Source organism: Mauremys mutica, chromosome 1 (assembly GCF_020497125.1).
Source record: "Mauremys mutica isolate MM-2020 ecotype Southern chromosome 1, ASM2049712v1, whole genome shotgun sequence".
Lineage (NCBI taxonomy): Eukaryota > Metazoa > Chordata > Testudines > Geoemydidae > Mauremys > Mauremys mutica.
Window position 1 is genome coordinate 293,661,783 of NC_059072.1, and position 21,240 is coordinate 293,683,022.

Here is a 21,240-nt window from a genome sequence, read left to right on the forward strand (position 1 = left end):
AGCTGACCAGCAGAACAGACACCAGGAGCATGATGAGCCGACCGGGACCAAGTCCAAAGCAAAAATCCAAAAAACCAAAAATAGATCCAAAAGATAAATCCACACGATGAAGTTAAACGACACGACACGAGAGCTCTATACCGGGAAGAGACCCTGGCTGAAAGGTTGATCAGACTCTCAGCTAACACGCGGATACTCCACCAAAGAAGACGATGGTCAAGACAAGATTTCTGGGGGGAAACCTAGTTTTATTGAAAAGTCTCATTCCCTTGTGTCAGTCTCTGATTGGCTCCCTGGTTCCCCCTCCCTCCAGGTTACGAGCTGTTGCCACCCCACGCCAGCAGGATTTGCACACGGCACACTGGGGTAGTTGAGTAAACAAGTTTGACCCTTAGATAACCGGGCCCAAAAAGAGCGGGAAAAATTCACAGAGCACCAAAATGTTGCACACGACATCACAAGTTGCTGGGCAGGATCAGGTCTCTGCACACGGCACTAGCCCGACCCTTAGATGACCCAGTAAAAAAAAGGAATGCATACACAACCAGTGTTGCTGGGCAGGATAGCATCTCTGCCCTTTAACAAGAACTTGGTCCAACATGGAGGCTGTCTTGTCCTTTGAACAGGTTCAAGATGGCCGTGGACCGACAAGTGGCCATACATAGCCATAACTGTGCAACGGATTGCGACAGCTGTCACAGGTTTTTTGATTGTACTGTAGACAGAGTGGCTACGTGCTAAAAACTGGGAATTGCAGTGCCCAAGCCCTTTTGTGGACTTGAGCCTTGCTAATTATCCAGACAGGGAATAAGAGAATGCTATAAATATGTCTTAATTGATCAATCCAACAACTACACAGCTCAAGTTTCAAATATTTGTGGTCAGGCCATAGTGTAAAAGAATCAATACATTGCTTATGAAATATGTGTGAATAGTGAATATTTGAGAAAAATTCTATTCATTTGTAGGTATTTCTGGAACAGAAAGAGACTAAATTTGTCAAATAAATTATGTGTTGTAAATGATTCTCTTGGCTTTAGTGCATACACAATATGAACTCTGAACTTTTAAGTTGACACATTGATGAACTTTCAGGTAATCATTGTCACAAAAATGTGCCCTTAGCTGTATCTGAAATATGTATTTAACTCAGTGCTAAATTACACAATTTTAGATTGCTATAATTATTGAATTAGGTAATTTTTACTTTCTCAATCTTCATACAATTATAGTTAAGATCTTCAATACACTACTTTTTTATAGAACTTTATTAATGTGTCTTCCATAAGAGTAAATGTTGATTAACCTACATTTTGCCTGTCCGGTGCATAAAGCATACAAACTTGTATTTTATTTTCTTAACTCTTCTCCAAGCAACTGTTGTTGCTAGACTGAAATATTATGGTTTAGATTTTTACCTAGCTTTCAATACTCAGAAATTAATAGTTTCGGAGTTCCAAAAAAGAAACAGGATTCTGTATACTTTTTTCTAATTAGATGAACAGTCTTCTTTTAGGGACTGCAAAGAAATCCTGAAGCAGCCTATTCTCTTATCAGAAACTGATTATCTAGAGATGAGTCTTTTCCCCCCCCCTGAGATTCCTTGGGCATAACAATTACACGGGAACTGATCTTGTGATTTGGCAATGGAAAAAATCAAATGAATCAGTTATATTATATTTTAGACTTCACACGCAAATGAAAATCAATTTAATTGGCAAAAGAAAGGCCAATATGAGTTCTTTTATATTCTATATATTGGTGAATTATTAAACTACCCTTTGCTTTTACTAAAATTAATTTTTGAGACAAACGGTAACAATTAAAATGTCAGTCTACGTGACTCATTGGACGACTTTAAAGTTAGCAACCACAGTTTTATCTAAAATGATGAGGATTTTGAATTCATGCAAAATAGGCTTAACAGAAGAATGGGGCAAATAGTGCAAGAAATTATTCTCCTGTATTTTATTAGTTCTGAATTGCATTTTGATTCAGCCATGCTCAAAGTTCTTTATATTTGCTTTTCCATCAGCTTTCATGCAACATTTTTGTTTGTTCATAATATTGTTTGGGAAGGTTCCTGTGCTTCTGTTAATATTTATTCTTGTGAGATCAGTATATTTATGAACATTTACACATTGTTATGTGAAAATATAGACTCACGTTTTATACCCTCATCTAGCCTTGGGGCATAAAGGGTTTGGGATTGAAGGTGGTATGAGGAATATGTGGCAAGGAGTAGTTCAGGGGTCAGCAACCTTTGGAATGTGGCTTGCCAGGGTAAGCCCCCGGGTGGGCCGGGCAAGTTTGTTTAACTGCTCTGTCCACAGGTTTGGCTGATCGCTGCTCCCACTGGTCGTGGTTCGCTGCTCCAGGCCAATGGGGGTGGCGGGACGTGGTGGCCAGCACATCCCTCGGCTCAGGTCACTTCCCGCAGCCCCCATTGGCCTGGAGCGGCAAACCACGGCCAGTGGGAGCCACGATTGGCTGAACCTGCGGATGCGTCAGGTAAACAAACCGGCCTGGACCACCAGGGGCTTAACCTGGCGAGCCCCGTGCCAAATGTTGCCGATCCCTGGAGTAGTTGATAGTTAAAACAAAATAAAAAAAGAAATCTGATCACTATAGATCTGATCCAAAAGGCACTGAAGTCAATTGAAAGACTGAATTAGACTTCAGCGAGCTTTAGATAAGGCCATATGAGAAAAAAGGGAGGAGACAGTGGGAGGAAAGAAGGCTAAGGACATGAGTACTCCAAAAACAGAAAGGTCTCTTAGCTGAGGCCCCCCTGCCCATGTTCCGGCTGCAGAGAATAGAGTTAGATATCTGGGGTGGAGCTATATTAAGTACATTCAGATGGAAGAATCAGCAGAATAGAGAAATTCAGACACCAGATCCAGTACCTTTCACAAATACCAATATCTCTCACACTACATAGTGAAAATTAGACTCAAATGAGTATACTCTGTCAGACACTTGTAGTTACTATTAATTGTTCATTTAAGTAATATTGTCGTGATTATAATCCTCATCATATAGACATGCAAAATTAGTTAATTGTGTTTCTACATTTAATCTGGGTATTTTATAAAAAGAGTCACAAAAAATGGAAGCATATGTTTGCTCATCTTCATTATTAAAATGATGAAAAGTTGAATAATATACGACCATACAATAAAACACATAAAATACAGCAAGGTCAAATATTTATATATGGCAACAAGGATAAAACTTCCAAATTCAGTATTTCATACAGTAGCTTACTGATCACTATTGATACCTGACTGTGCTATTATATGTTTTTTCATAAAATTATCTTCAAAACTATAAATTAAAAAGCGTTAGGGACAGGACAATGGGTGGTCTTGCCTAGTGGTTGGAACAGGAGTCCAGAGGTCAGAGCAGGCATCCAATGTGAGGAAACAGAAGTGAGGCACAGTACCAGAGTCAGAGGACAGATGCCAGAGTCAGAATCAGAGGCAGGAATGAGGTTGAAACACAAAAGGAGCAGAAACTAAGGTAGCCAAGGGCAAATGCTTTGAACAACCAGCATGCTGCTACTGCAGTTGGGCTTACGGGCACTTGTGCTGATCCTCTCAGCCAATCAGGCAGTTGGACCAATCAGGCAGCTCAATTGGAGCCCAGATAGCAGTGTGGGCCCTTATTACGGACAAAGAGTATGTTAGTAGAGGAAGTGCGGCCTACTGGATGTAGCATTGGTCTGGAGTTCAGGAATCCTGGGTTCTTGTTCTGGCTTTTCCACAGGCCTGCTGAGTGACTTTAGGCAAGTCATTTCACTGCTCTCTGCTTCAGTTTCCCCATATGTAAATGGGGATAATGATACTGACCCACTTTGAAAAGCAGTATATATGAGCTGAGTAGTATTACATATTGAAGGAGTTAGACAACTAAAGATTACACTTTTGTCCACCACATTGAAAGATATACAACCTAATAATAAAACTAAATCTCAAACAAATGTCAAGTAAAGAAAAAAAATTATGGAAGGACAATTCTGTGTGCATTAGAGTCACCAGTTTAATATTCCAATGCTCTATTACTGACTAATACAATTCATTATAATTTCAGACACAATGAATCTTTTTTTATACAATACAATGGTATGATTATATAGTTATTTTATTTAGCATTTATTGGGACATAACATAACCTAAATATTGCTAAGAGCCTGATCCAATTTAAGTCAAAGAAAAAGCTTCCATTGACTCTAATGGGAGCAGCACCAGGCACTAACTGCAAATGGGTAGCACAGAAGTATATTTTCCCCAGGACAGTATGTGCTCCAGAGCAAGGTCTCATGAATAACATCAGTGATAGCTCAAAGACTATGGCTCAACTTTTTCCACATTATTATTGGGCATCAGAGTTAATCAAGAAAAGATAGCTAACGAAGATGTAGTTGTTAAAGTCATTCAATCGTAAACACCAGGTGACCAATATACATGCATGAAAATTTATGTCTCCTGATTGACATATCTATTTGACTCACAGAACAGACCCTGGTTAAAGACCAGATTATCATCTGCAAAACCAGTCATCCTAAAACACTATAAAGACATATGAAAAGTAGATTTCATTAGTAACTCATAACAATATGTCAGGGAATTATGTGCTGAGAGAATAGGTCTATTTACAGGTAGGAAGACATCATTCATGAAATATATGAATAGAAAAAGACCCAATTGCAGTGATACACAAAAATAATAGGTTATTTTGAACCAGATTTTCAGATAAATACATAAAGTTTGAAGTATCTGTGGGGACTCTATTGGTTGTAAACCGTCGGTTGTGATTGTTAACATTAGATGTCATAAAGCTTGTTATAAATTGCAGAGTACATTGTATTGCTTAGAACCAGGGATTGTGAATTGTTTTTCTCATCTTACTACTCACTTGATGTGTGGACTTAGGCTACCCACCTAACCTCTCTCTCCCTCTATTTATCCATCTGTTAAGATGGGTGTAGTTAGACTTACCTACATATTACAGGCATGTTGCAAGGATTAATCAATATTTATTTTAAGGGTGCTTTGATATCCTTGAATGAATGGTGCAACAGAATTGCAATATGTTGTTGTCATAAAGAAGTTCTGAAAAGCTATCGTAAAGTACATGAAGAGTATGTTCTAACTAAGAAAGTGAAAGTTTGTTCCCTGGGGAAGAGTTCTGTTGGCTCATTTAGTAGAGCAGCTGCCTATGTATCACAAAGATAATAGGTTCAACTCTCACAGTGATAACCTGCAAGATACAAATATGGAACTGTTATTCCATCTACCTTTGGGGACTTTTAATTAGATACAACCATTCTAGTGTCTAGCCAAAAGTTGGGAGGTAAAACAGCTGATAGGAGTCTGACCTGAAATAACTTAAAGGCACTTCCAAAACATGAAAATAAATGACAAAACATTCTTAATAAAACTAGTAATAGAAAATCATGTATTAGTTGAGATAATCATGGCTGGAAAGCAACAGAAAAAAAAACTTATCAGACAGATATCTAAATGTATATCTACACTGGGGAATGTGATTGCAGCATGCATAGATATATCTTAGTTTACTTTAATCTAGCTGCATTGGTATCAATAGCAGTGAAACTGTGGCAGAAGGGACTTCAGCTGAAGAAGCCCAGCCACACACTGGGTACTTACTTGGGATGAAGTCTGTGCTGCCATGTCTACACATGCTGTGCTTAAATTTCCTGTTGCAGTGTAGACATACCCATAGTTGTTTTGTCACAAGAGACCATAAAGCATGACATAATATGAAAATATATAATGCTGACTAACTTTGGATAAATGCTGTTGGATTTGGTTCCATATGCACTCCCCTTTTTTTTAATTATCAAAATACAGAGCTTTAGTACTTAAAGTTACCAAACTTCTGAGATATTAATGTGTGACAAAGAAAGGAATAGACGTAAAAATGTGTGGCAAGGACTCACAGAGTATGGTATTGCTATTTGCCATTGATTTTAGGGGGAGAATAAACAAGAAAACAAACAAACAAAAAGCAGAAGAGACATTTGAAAGTGATGTGCAGTTCATTTTGTAATATGTAAAGCTTTCATCCTTTCTATGTAATGATTTAGCATTTTTATTACAATTTATGATAATTAACAATGGTATTAAAATGATGGTCAATTTGTGTTCTGAAATGTAGTCCCTAATAAGATATAATTTAGAGTCAAGCTAGATGACACTTGTGGTATTACTTGGAAAGGTTTAGAGCAGGGATCGGCAACCTTTGGCCTGTGGACCATCAGGGAAATCCGCTGGCATGCTGCGATGGTTTGTTTACCTGCAATGTCCACAGGTTCAGCCAATCACAGCTCCCACTGGCCACGGTTCGCCAGTCCAGGCCAATGGGGGTGGCGGGAAGCAGCACGGGCTGAGGGATGTGCTGGCCACTGCTTCCCGCAGCCCCCATTGGCTTGGAATAGTGAACCACAGCCAGTGGGAGCTGCGATTGGCCGAACCTGTGGATGCTGCAGATAAACAAACTGTCCCAGCCCGCCAGCAGATTTCCCTGATGGGCCACCTGCCAAAGGTTTCTGATCCTGGGTTTAGAGTCATTGTTCAAGGTGTCTGCTAAAGGGAATATAGTAAGGAGGTAAGACTCAAGAGTTTGTGTAAACAGGAAGTAAAGAAAGTCTTGCCTTTACTCTGACTCCAGTATCATAGGTCCTTGTAATTTGTACACCAGTTATTCACCATATCTCTGTTGGCCCCTAAGCCATCCTGCTGATGTAACAATGTTGTATACGGCCTCTGGAAGATAAGATAAGATGGGCTGATATTTAAATTCTTTACTGCTCAATGTGTCTATAGATCCAATTCTATCCCCTCACATTCCATTTTACTGTATAAAGTGTATATGCTGCAAAGAGTCCTATTCACATTACAGTTCAAATTCTGATCTCACTTACATTGGAGTAAATCTTAAATAACTCCACTGAAGCTACTTCGGAGTAATACTGGTGTAATTGAGAGAAGAATCTTGTCCCACATCTTCCTAATTCACTGTGGCATTTTGAAAAGAAGTGAGACTGACTGGAATGGTTTGGTTCTGACAGGGTTAATAACATTGTCTGATTTGCTAGATTGATTTTATTTTAAATTCAGAACAATAGTTTAACTGATGCAAGCAACTTTGTGACAACTTTTTTTTGCAGTTCTTTAAACAGTCTGTTCCCTCTAGTAATTTTACATGCTTTCCAGTGGGAAAAAAGTGTTAGCAATTTAAAGCAATGTGAAGTCGAGCAATCAGAAAAATATATTGGATGATATGGCTGCCATTATAGAGAGTCACTGAAGGACGGGTGTAATGAATCAATCTGATAAATTGTGATTGGCCCTTAAAAAGACAAGGAAAAGAAGTAAATTCAAGTTGGTTAGGGAATGTTCACAGTACCAGATAATATTAGATTGTAGTCTTCTACTGTATAGCCTTCTGTGAAGCTGATCTCAAATTTGGGACATCATCAGGGAAAAGATAAGTTTTCTTTCAAAGTATATTTAAAAAAAACTATTTACAAAAAAGTAAGTTGTGGCTTTAAAGTGAAAAAACCCCAAGTCACTGGTGACAATAACAATATTTATAATATAGGACATGGTCATCAATTCATAATCTGTTCACAGAAGGGGCAATACATACGGATGCTGCTCCAAGAGCAGATCATCTACTCCTAAACACTGCCCACCTGTGCAGGAAAGGAAGCAGTTAACTCACAGAAGCTGCTCGCGATGATATAGATAGTGTGTGTAACACTGACAGACCCTGGTTATCGGCAGGATTGAACCTGGGAACCTCTGGAGCTAAATGCACATGCTTGTTAGCTAAGGCTGTAGCAGACCCATTAATCTCTCTCTACGTGGTCTTGGTGCCACTAGAATGGACAGAGTACCACACTCAGGAGGTGTGTGGGTTACACGTGCACTTGGCAGTAAGGAGGTGCTGGCCTCATCTTCCCCTATGTTAGTATGTAGGGCAAGTAACAATCTCATCCATCGTTATACAGCAGCTTTAACCCGAAGAATACTAATCTACTGTCTGAACTCAGGATCAGGTTGAGGCTCTAAATCACTGACTACCATGGAGTGAGGGCCACCAATGAGGGGCTGAATGCCAATGAGAACCTCCAGAGGAATACTGGCCAGAGTGAGCCTTGTTTTTTATTGGGTGGGCCAATATTCCCTACTCCAAACTTAACTGACTAAAAATCCAGCATTGCCACATCTCTCTGCATAAGGTCAGTTCAGGATTTTATGGATGAGTAGCAAGGCTATTCTTTGTAGGTATATCCCAAACTTTATGGACTGGTTTTACATGAAAAGCATGTGCAATGGGAGAATGCTTAGGTTTTATCCAAAAACACCTACTGGAAGGGAGCTCAGTTGTCCTATGTTGTGATCAGTGCATAGTTGTCAATGCCCAAAAAAGTTTTGAAATGGACATTTGTCCAAATAAGCTTAGGGAGCACTGTGTCTGCGGCTCAGTCCAATCAAGAGGTGGAAAGTTCTGTTTATTCTTCTCAATTTTAGCACATATATTGGTGCTTTACTTAATTATCTCTATGTCAATCTCTGTGTCACAGGTTAATTGTATTTTTTCCCATTATACAGCAAGTTTATATGAATTGGCCAGGGCCACAGGAAAAAACACTACCAGAGATGACATTAGAATACAGGAGTCCCATGTTCTTAGTTCCACGCTTAGTCCACTAGACCATATATCAAGAACCCTTCTAGGATAATTTATTAACAGGAAAAAGGGGCCAAACTGACAAAAAAGAGAGGGAAAAAGCATTGCAAATTATTCATCCAACTCTACTCACCTTTGCTATCTCTGCTGATTTCTCTGCAAAATATGTTTGCTAGCTGCTCACATATTGAGATATTTAAACAGAATGGAAAGGACACTACGAAATATATTGGTAACAAACGTCACTGGTAGGGCTGTTAGGAATAGAAAAATGACTCATTACACCTTCCTCATTTCTGATTCCTATCATTCCACAATTATATGAAATGAACTGGAAAACCAATTAATAAGAAAATTCTCAAAAGGATTAAGGGATAGTAGCCTTGATTCTCCAGTCCATCTGAGCTCCAATGATAAAAAGTGGAAATGAGATGCCTGCAGAGAGCTGGTTGTGATCCCTTGCTTTAGGATGTACAGCACCAGTGGAAGGGTTAGTCCTCAGGGATTTTATGTCAGTGGAGTTCTGCTCTACCATGATCTCTCTGTTCCTGATCTTCCCAGGAACCATGACATTCTGGGGTGAGGGCAAGATTTCTGCAGGCAAAAAGTTCCCCTGTCAGAGTGAATTACCCACTAGTTATTTCTGGCTAGTTTATGCCCACTTTTACTTTTTGACAAGGAGAGGACAGCCCAAAAGACATGCAGTTTACTGCTCCCTTTTTCTCTTCTCCCTTTTCACCAGAAAATGCTGTGTAAGATCTAAGTCACTGCTGATCTAGTCATAGTAATAATACTTGCTGAGTTTTCTAAGAATTAGTTTCCTACCTGCCCTCTCACACCTTCTTTAGGTTATATGTATTTGGGAGGAAGGGAATACTTATATTTTACAGACCTAAGAAAAATGTGTAGTGAGATAATATAAATGTATATTGATATGCTATCTCTAGTCAATGATATCAAACCATGATACAAAATAAATTTAACTTTGCAGAACACTTGTAAGGTAGGCAAGTATTATTATTCCAGGTTTAAATTTGGGGGAAAAAAACAGAAGGAAGAGAAATTGTTCACACTAGAAGTTCTTGATACAGCTAGAAATAAGAAACCAGATCTCTTGATTCCTAGGTTTTGTCTTTAACCAAAATATCAGACTTCCTCTCCCCATAGTGTTGGACTTTTTGGACATTCCTTCCAATAATATTAATCAACAGGTGACGGCCCTAGTATGACCTATCTTTATTTGTTTTGCAGGTATGGGTTGGCAGGGTAAATCATCCTCTTTTCTCAATAAACACATGACATTTTCTGTTCTTGATATACACCATCCTTCTCAAATAAGTAATCACTAATATCAGGAGCTTCTACCATTAGTTGGACTGGTCTAACTGAAGCTAGCATTCCTTTAATTTTTGTTTCTTGCTCATGGAGGTAGAGTTTCTGGAATACTCAGAAATATGTTGTAATTCTCAAAGAATGGGTACATCTACAGATCTCCTTAATTCCTTTTAAGAAACGACCAAGTATGGTATTTAATATCCATATAATGTAAAACTACAATAAATGGTAGGATCGTTACTTCAGAATGTTTTCATATATGAAGGGACAAAGAGACAGACTAAAACCTACTCAAAACTATATTGTTTTTCCCTGAGTAATTTATATTCATCAGCTCCAGGTATTTAAACAGTAAAGAAACTAATGAAGCACTGGTGACTGAACACCTGTTGGTATGTTCCTTATTATTTTTCTCCTTAAACCTTAATGAGGTGTAATTGCTGTTTCTCGTATTTTGTCTGGGACATGCATTATTATAACAAAGAGTAGTGACAAGTAGCTGTGTCTCACTTCATGAACAGCAAACTTACTGCAAATATGTAAATGAGGAGCAACAAAGAAGAGCCTGGAGATATTAACATCTGTGTGAATGAAGCAACCATTTCACAACTCAGTGGACCTTAAACAAAGCAGACACTGAAATCTGTTCAGTACATGGGGAAGATTTTTAAATATGTTCAATTACTGCTTGTTGGCCAGCTGTCACTAGAGCACAGCTTCAGTTACACTAGGGATTCTGTTTTGAAATTACCAGCATATAAAAATGGTGTTCTTGATAAATAGTTTTCTGGCGTAGAAAAATTCCCATTTTTCACTCATGTATATGAATTAGAACTCTACTATTACCACTGTATCTCTGGCAATTTAGGGAGTGCAAACCGAGAAGCATCTGCTCAGAAGAAAATAGATATTTCTAACCAGACCAAATAAGTACCTTACTAAATAGTACAGCTAGTTGAAAAAAATTGACACTTTTTTTTCATTCAAAAAATGCTGTTTTTGTTTAATCAAAACAGTATCATTTTGAGAAAAATTCCATCCGGAAGGTTTCTCAGGTCCAGGATGGAATTTCTGGTTAGAGAAAGAGAGAGAACCTGGGTTTCCCATATGCCCAGGTGAAAGCTCTCACAACTAGGGAGATTGGCTTTTTTGGGGTGGGTTGTTCTCTGTCAGTCTGTCTCTGCTTCTTATTTTTTTTAAAACAAAAAAATCAAAAAGTATTTTTCTGTATCAGTAGACAATGTTAAACTGGGCAAATTTTTGTTTGTTTTTTCACTAAAAAAAAATCATTTTTGACCCTGAAACTATTTGCCAATTTCAAGTCAAATGAAATATTTCAGTTGACTGAATACATTTTTTTTTAGATTGATGACAAAAATTGAAAAAAAAAATTAAATGAAATTGAATTTTTGGGGGGAGAAGAGGGGATTTTTTTTATTCCACTCCCGCCTAACCATAGCATCATAGAAGAGTAGGGTTGGAAGAGACTTCAGGAGGTTATCCAGTCCAACCCCCTGCTCAAAGCAGGACCAACCCCAACTAAATCATCCCAGCCAGGGATTTGTCAAGCCAGGGCTTAAAAATCTCTAAATATGGAGATTCCACCACCTCCCTAGGTAACCCATTCCAGTGCTTCACCTCCACCCTTTTGAAATAGTGTTTCCTAATACCCAATCTAGACCTCTCCACTGCAACCTGAGACCATTGCTTCTTGTTCTGTCATCTACCACCACTGAGAACAGCCTAGCTCCATCCTCTTTGGAACCCCCTACAGGTAGTTGAAGGCTGCTATCAAATCCCCCCTCACTCTTCTCTTCTGCAGACTAACCATTATCATTACTTGTTGTTTGTGATTACAGATGGACTTTTTTCTGTTCCCCGACTGGCTGGCTGAAACTTTTAAAACTGAATAATAATGAATGACAAGTAACAAATAAAGAAGAGTGAATAATGGGCAGTTTGGTCTGTGACTTAGAACCTTTGTTCACAAATGAATATGGACAGCAAATGTAAAATGCAATTTGGATTTCCTGACCATCTTTGTAAATTCAGTGCTGGATTCTCCCATCCAACAAGTTCACTTTGCTCTGTGTAATTGTAAAGTGGCCAGAGATGGTCACTGAATAATTTCCCTTGTGTAAGGGGAATCTCTGTTGGTGTAATGCTGGCATATGTGGCCTCACTGACTCCTGTGCTGGACTTTCTTCATCTCCCTGTGAAAGGGAGTGCAGAAAGGGGCATTATTGAGAAGTATCAGAGGGGTAGCCGTGTTAGTCTGGATCTGGAAAAACAGCAAAGAGTCCTGTGGCACCTTATAGACTAACAGACGTATTGGAGCATGAGCTTTTGTGGGTGAACACTCACTTCGTCGGATGCATGTAGTGGAAATTTCCAGGGGCAGGTATATATATGCAAGCAAGAAGCAGGCTAGAGATAACGAGATTAGTTCAATCAGGGAGGATGAGGCCCTCTTCTAGCAGTTGAGGTGTGAAAACCAAAGGAGGAGAAACTACTTTTGTAGTTGGCTAACCATTCACAGTCTTTGTTTAATCCTGAGCTGATGGTGTCAAATTTGCAGATGAACTGAAGCTCATGCTGCAAAACGTCTGTTAGTCTATAAGGTGCCACAGGACTCTTTGCTGCTTCTGAAGCTCAGCAGTTTCTCTTTGAAGTCTGGTCCTGAAGTGTTCTCCTACAGGTTTTTGTATATTGCCATTCCTAATATCTGATTTGTTTCTATTTATCCTTTTCTGTAGGGACTGTCCAGTTTGGCCAATGTACATAGCAGAGGGGCATTGCTGGCATATGATGGCATCTCCCTGGACACACAATAGCAGATTTAAAAGTAGCCATCCTGCAAGGGGAGGGGCCGGAGGCAAGCCTCTCCCAGTGGCCGAGTCACTGGCCACTCATGGCTATACTGTCAGTCTCCCCTCTGAATTGTACCCATGAAAGTTTGGGTGCAATTGACAATTAAGACCACAATTTCCTGTTATGGGTCTGATCTAAAAACTAACTGAAGTCAATGGAAATACTCCCCACTGACCATTCCTTATACAACGGGCACTACTCATTCCTGTAAATATACAGGAACTGACCCATAAAACAGCCCCCTCCCCTTTCTTTCCCCCCCCCTATTTTTATATAACAGGCTAAGTGAAATAGAATAACCCATGAAAAATAGGTAATTGTCTTTCACCTGCCTACAAAAGATATTTCGATATGGTACCTCTATGTTTCCTGAACACCTCATTATCAACCAAAGTGTCAATGCTGCAATTTACAAAGGTATTTGAAAGCACAGTTTTCTCTACTCTTTTTCCTTATAATTGTGGCACTTGGTAGTAGTGCCACAAAAGCAAAGGGGATGACAATAGAATTATAAGAAAAAATGATTTCCAAGGGTTTAAAACTAGGCATCCCAGGAAATAAACTATTTCTTTTCCTTTATAAACCAAATTTCAGACTTTATGTGGTATTACTGTGGAGTATTGATTTAACTCACATTTCAAATGACATATACTGTGTTTTATGTTTTACATAGTCTCTATAACATTTTTTAAATATATGTTTCTACAGTATATATTGAAACACCTCTGGGTAAATTATATCTATTTTAAAATTCACTTCAGTTAACTGTAAAATCCACATTTATTTCTAATGAAAGGAAATAAAAAAAAAAAAAAGCAAAACTGATCCTCTACTATATACTACAACAGGGATCGGCAACCTTTGGCACGCAGCCCGCCAGGGTAAGTACCCTGGTGGGGTGGGCCAGGCCGGTTTGTTTACCGGCTGCGTCCTCAGGTTCAGCTGATCACGGCTCCCACTGGCCGCGGTTTGCTGCTCTAGGCCAATGGGGGAGGCAGGAAGCGGTACGAGCAGAGGGATGTGCTGGCCGTCACTTCCTGCAGCTCCCACTGGCCTGGAGCAGTGAACCATGGCCAGTGGAAGCCGCGATCGGTCAAACCTGCAGGCACAGCAGGTAAAAAAATCAGCCCAGCCCACCGGGGGCTTACCCTGGTTGTGTTTTTTTTTTAATTGAAAAGCTGAAATTAGTCTGCCAAAACCTGAATATGGTTTGGGGTTTCAGAAGTGTGTGGCCAAATATTTGCTGCTTGCTGTGTTTGAGTGTTTAAAGAAACAATAAAAAAATTCTGCTTAAAAAAAATCCAAAACTTTTGAACCACCTCAGCTTGTGACCAAACGCCTGAGCCCATCCAGTCAGAGATTTTTCCAGGTTTCTGATACTCTGCTGGCTTCCTTGACTCATATCTATCTCCATAACTTTGGGTTCATTTAGGTTAGAACATAAGAACAACCATACTGGGTCAAACCAAAGGTCCATCCAGCCCAGTATCCTGTCTACCGACAATGGCCAATGCCAAGTGCCCCAGAGGGAGTGAACCTAACAGGTAATGATCAAATGATTTCTCTCCTGCCATCCATCTCCTCCCTCTGACAAACAGAGGCTATTCCTTACCCATCCTGGCTAACAGCCATTAATACACTTAATCTCCATGCATTTATCTGTTTCCTAGAGACTGGCTCCATGGGGTCCCTCACAAACTGAAGACAGTTACTGTGGGTTTATCTTTAGTATAGCTTATGTACATACTCCATGAACTGAGCATTTGAGCTTGTTCCAGAATCTGGGATGAGCCTATGTTGTGAAAACTGAAATGCTCAAAATAGCACATGCATGTGAATGGACACAGGGTGCTGAAATTAAATTTTAACCCAAGGGTTCTCAGACTGGGGGTTGGGACCCCTCAGGGGGTCATGAGGTTATTACTGGGGGTCGCAAGCCGTCAGCCTCCACCTCAAACCCCGCTTTGCCTCCAGCATTTATAATAGTGTTAAATATATAAAAAAGTGTTTTCAATTTATAAGTGGGGGGGTCACACTCAGAGGTTTGCTATGTGAAAGGGGTCACCAGGACAAAAGTTTGAGAACCACTGAATTAACCCCTCTGAAGTCTCAGGGAATGCGGGGGAGGGGGGTCTCCCTTGGTAGGGTTGGTAAGGAGCTAGGTGGTGGAGGATATTGCTCTTCTCATGTGATCCTTTCCCCAGTGACTAATTTTAAATGAAGCTACCCTCCCCTGACATGAATCTCCCTATGGCACTGAAATTAAATATAGATTATAATTTGGCATTTGAGAAGTGAAAGGGATGGTAGCCCTAATGGAAAACCTAACAGCTTGGATCTTCTGCAAGCCTCAAACTGCTGAATGAGCTTTAGGGTAGGGAAGGCTGTGCCTCCCAGACAGCCTGGCCCTGCCCCCTATCCGACCCCCACCCACTTCCTGCCCCACAACTGCCCGCCCTCCCTCAGAATTCCCAACCCATCCTGTTCCTTGTCCCCTCACTGTCCCCCAGAAACCCCACCCCCAACCACCACCCCGGGACCCCATCCCTGCTCCCTGTCCCCTGACTGCCCTGACCCCTATCCACCCCCCCACTGAGTACTGACAGAGCCCCGGAACACCCACAATCCAACCCCCCCATTCCCTGTCCCCTGACCGCCCCCTCCAACCTCTGCCCGCTCCCTGTCCCCTGACTGTCTCCGGGACTCTGGGAGCCTCAGCTGTTCTCTTGGAGGCCCCTGCGGAGCCCAGGGCCTGGGGCAAATTGCCCCACTTGCACCCCCACCCCGGGTGGCCCTGTTCCTGTAGGGTGTTGAGTATCCTCTGCATCTCAAACAAAGCTCTCATCACCTTTGACCCAAATGTATAAAATTTAATACTGTGGCATTCATTCATTATTGGCTATAATTCTTTCTGATTAAGAATGGTTAATAGAATTTTGAGCTGAATTCTGCACTGAAGTTAGGTTTGCTGATACAGCCCTTAATACTGCAAATAACTTAGAGGAGCTTATCTTTAACCTTTTGACATCAGTGGGACTACAGAATTGATTAAAATTAGGCACCTACTTAATTACCTTCCTGATTCAGAACCATAGCAATGCAGAATTATATCACTTACTTATAGTATCAAGGTATATAGCCAATTAGAGAGTTGAGATTGACTAAATCATACATCTATTGCATGAGCCAGACGAGGTAAGATGCAGATTTCTTTACTAACCTACAAAAGACGGAAAGTAGAAGATGATTAAAAATGGTAATTAAGATTAACTTGGTATTTAGGCAACAAATACTACAATACATTCACATTAATTTCACAAGCTCTGTGCATGAATAGTAGAGGGAAGAAAATTGGCCTCTGCAAAACACAATTCCCACTCTGCTTCCCTCTTGTTCTGAGGTTTTTGGATAGTTATTGGCTGCTGGCTTATACCAGCAACATATTAGAGAACTTCAGAAGGCCAGCTCAGCTGCATTAGTCTTCCCCTTGGTAGTGTGGACTAAGGTTCCTCACTCTTCCCTACTCACTTGTGCAAGAGGGGAGAACACACACCACATCCAGGTAAAACTCTCAGAGAAGTTTAAAAAGATGGTTCTTTCTGACTTCCCCTTACTATCCTGAGCAGCCATGTAATTCAATTCAAAATGTAGCCCTGAGAAATTAAATAAGATTACAGAAATTCCACCTTTCTAGAAAAGAAAACTGACCTTGATCTGTGTTCCATTATAGGAATGTTACATATATACAACATCTGAGAAATAATTGGTTATCCAAACCTTACCCCAACTATTTGGTTACTCTTGGAGCTCCAAATTTAGGACAGGTGTCTTACAAATATGCGCTCTTATGACATTTCTGGTACTTCTATTTCTGCATAAATAATGTATTCTCAAAGAACAACCAACCATTCTACACGCATTTCAAAACTTCCACTTATAGTCTTTGCCAGAACCTGCAAGTGGAGAAGCACTTACACACACACACACACACACACACACACACACACACACACACACACACACACACATTATATATATAAATTTCAAACATAAAAAAAAAAAAACCCTGTTCAGGTTTGCTTTGAGTGTTAAGCAGTCTAAATGATTCCTGAAAAGACATCCTCATGGAAGAAGACAAGATTCAGCCTCATACTTCAAGCTGTGCTTCACCTCATACTTTCCTCAATGCTTTCAATCATTCACATCAACAAAGTATAGAATTAAGATGATGTGCAAGGGGCAATTATGTACACCATTAACACTGAGAAAGATAAATTTATCCAATGGAGAAACTCACAGGAAGTCAGATTAGGTCTTGCAGAGTTCTGAGCTTCATCCCATCTACTGGGAAATATTGGGAATGAAAGCTGGGGAAGTGGTCCATTGTGAATGACACCTTCAGACTTTTATTTCTCATTGGCTAAGTCCCAGTATAGCTGTTCACCAGCAGCCATGGAGCGGAGTCCATGTGAGTTAGTGTTGTTTGTGGATTTCTGCATGGAAATTAGGGGCTAAGGAAGAGATGGTACAATGGAAAGCAGCTGGTCTCCTGATTCTTTCTCTGCTTCACCCAGTTCTTCCTGCAAAAAACCTATGAAGGGGAGAATCTGTGTGAGTCTCCCAGAATGGTAATGCCACTGTGGAGATAGTAGTTCCAGTTCTACCATGGCAAAAAGAATATCTCTCTATCACTATTTTTTCCTCAACTTGTGCAAGCAGAGGGGATATTTTTGACAATTGTTTGTGTTTAATTCTGTTCACAGCTTGCAGTTGGCAGAGGTGAGTTCAGAATAACAGCACAACTACAGAGATAGTGCTGCATTTTTGAGACAGATGTACCTGCATGTAGTTTAATAAACATAACAGACAAACAAATAAATAAACCTCTTTGAAGATTCCTTTGAAAGCCTGCCCTTTGAAACAATAGTCGACAGTCAAACAATAATTACAGAGGGACTCAATGTTGTTGGTGTGATAAGGAGAAACTAATGGAATTCCAAAGGCATGTGAATCAGTGAAACTGATACTTCTCATTCACAGAAACTTCAGTGGCATCATAAAATTAGGCTCCTTGAACAGATTTGGTTGTTTTCTTTCTAATGTAAACTTCCATTTAAAAAATGGCTTGTTCTAGCCTTTCTGATGTGAAGATAATCTTCACTGTTGTTTGGGTCTGCCCATTCAGAAAGACAACAGCACTAAGGAAGGCAAGAATGTCTTCCATTCACACATAGCATTGTTCAAATATTCAAAAAACAAATACATAAATTCCACCACTATGCAGTCACCTCAGTTTGCAAATGAATTTGCTGGCACAAACGTTTGCCAAATTATTGGAAATGTTTCAGAATAGTTGCTATAAGTTACTTTTGGGGGAGGTTAATTCAGACGCAGTGGAATTTGGCTCCTGATGGTGAGCTGACCTTGTGTCCCTGATTCTCAGCTTCCCAGACCCAGCAGCAGGGCATCAGCTTTAACTTATTCTCTTGTCAGAAGATCTCTTGCCAGAAGAAAATTGCTAGTAGTGGAATCTTGATCCAAACATTTCATCCCCCTGTCAACTCAGTAACACCCTCTCTCTATCTCTGTTATGCTCCTTACATTCCTCTATTTATCTTGGATAGCACACGTGCATTATAGGAGGCAGGAGCATAAAGATTCTCCCTACACAAGGGGTATCTTTAGCTGGTGCAAATTCACTTTGCTTATAGAAGGGATATGAGCTTTGTCCCAAGTTACCCTCCATTGCACACACACAGAACTGCTTCATATAGAAATGAATGAGATAAAGAAATTAATATTCTAGCATAGCAGAGAGGCAGACAGACTAACACGTGAAATGGCAGCGCTGACCGAGAGAGCAAAAATTTTTAAAATATTTATTCTTCAATCCAATCATGGAGGGTTTGAGGAGAAGCATGGAATAAAGGAGGGTAGGAAATGGGGAAGGTGGTGAGTATATTGTGTATTACCACTTTAAAAGTTAACTATACCTGACTGGCATCTGGATGTTTCTCACTTAGGGTACGTCTACACTACGGGACTATTCCGAATTTGCATAAACCGGTTTTGTAAAACAGATTGTATAAAATCGAGTGCGCGCGGCCACACTAAACACATTAAATCGGTGGTGTGCGTCCACGGTCCGAGGCTAGCATCGACTTCTGGAGCGTTGCACTGTGGGTAGCTATTCCGTAGCTATCCCATAGTTCCCGCAGCCTCCCCCGCCCCTTGGAATTTCCGGGTTGAGATCCCAGTGCCTGATGGGGCAAAAATCATTGTCATTGTCGCGGGTGGTTCTGGGTAAATGTCGTCAGTCACTCCTTCCTCTGGGAAAGCAACGGCAGACAAGCATTTCGCGCCTTTTTTCCCTGGATTGCCCTGGCAGATGCCACAGCATGGCAATCATGGAGCCTGTTTTGCCTTTTGTGACTGTCACCGTATGTGTACTAGATGCCGCTGACAGAGGCGATTCAGCAGCGCTACACAGCAGCATGCTTTTGCTTTTGCATGGCAGCAGAGATGGTTACCAGCCATACTGCACCATCTACCAATCCATAAATTGGTAAAAAGATGATCATGGCTACCAGTCATTTTGCACCATTTGCTGCTGTCATAAGTGCCCCTGGCTGCTCTTAGCCAGGGGCGCAAAAGCCAAAATTGGGAATGACTCCCTGAGTCAATCCCTCCTTTTTGGTATCTAAAAATAGAATCAGTCCTGCCTAGAATATGGGCAAGTGTACTAGAGAACCACTGTATCAGAGAGCACAGCTGCTCTGTGTCAGATCCTGCAGAAATTATGAGCTGTATGCTATTCACAGGGGGTGCTCCTGCAACAACCCCACCTGTTGATTCCGTTCTTCCCCCAGCCTTCCTGGGCTACTGTAGCATTGTCCCCCGACTTGTGTGATGAAGTAATAAAGAATGCAGGAATAAGACACACTGACTTGTTAGTGAGAAATGAGTGGAAGGCAGCCTCCAGCTGCTATGATAGTCCAGATAGGACAGTAAGGAGTGTGGAGGAGAGGAGCCCAGCATCCCTCTGCTAGTCCAGGGGCAATTGAATCTTTTTTTAACACATGAAGGGTGGGGGCTGATGGAGCTCAGCCCCCTGTTGCTATGATGACGATGGTTATCAGCCATACTGCACCATCTACCAGGAAAAATTAGGGCCAGGCGCCCTTGATCGACCTGACGGATGCTAGTCAGCATGGTTACCAGCCCTTTTGCACTGCCCCATGTGCCAATAGGCTGATGATGAGGACGGGTACCAGTCGTTTTGCACCATCAGCCACCCATGGCGGGGGGGGGGAGCAGGGATGTTGGTGTTCAGTGCTGCAGCATCGCGTCTATCTGCAGCATTCAGTAAAGATAGGGTGACATGTAAAAGAGTCAAGAGAGGATTGTTTTCCCTTTCACTTCTGGGGGGGGGGTGGGGGGGTGCGTAAATTGCGGAGCTATGCCCTGACCCACCGCAGACACTGTGTTTGACCCTAGAAGCATTTGGAGCTCAGCCAAGAATGCAAATGCTTTTCAGAGAGACTGCAGGAACTGTGGGATAGCTTGAGTCCTCCAGTCCATGAGCGTCCATTTGATTCCTTGGCTTTGTTACGCTTGTCACGCAACAGTGGGCTGAGTCCCTGCTATGGCGTCTGTCTGGAGATTTTTTAAAAATGTTTTTAAATTCGTCTTCTGTAACGGAGCGCTGATAGAACAGATTTGCCTGCCCTTACAGCGATCACGTCCACATCGTCCATGTGGGAGCTCTTTCTTTATTTTGATTTTTAACTGCATCGCCACACGTGCTGATCGGAGCTCCACGCTGGGCAAACAGGAAATATTCAAAAGTTCGTGGGGCTTTTCCTGTCTACCTGGCCACTGCATCCAAGTTCAGATTGCTGTCCAGAGCGGTCAGTGGTGCACTGTGGGATACCGCCCGGAGGCCAATACCGTCGATCTGCGGCCACACTAACCCTAATCCGATATGGTAATACCGATATTAGCGCTACTCCTCTCGTTAGGGAGGAGTACAGAAACCGGTTTAAAGAGCCCTTTATACCGATATAAAGGGCCTCTTAGTGTGGACGGGTGTGGCGTTAAATCGGTTTAATGCTCCTAAAACCGGTTTAAACGCGTAGTGTAGACCAGGCATTAGAGAAGGCTCCAACTGTGGTCTGTGTCTGAGGAGTTACAGAGCAGGCCTGTTACGCCAGTTCTAATCAATACTATATATAATGTGTTGAGCTGTATACTAGTGAGTCCTTTCTGAGTTCCTGGTGCCATATGCTAGGCTTCTGTAAATTGGAATAA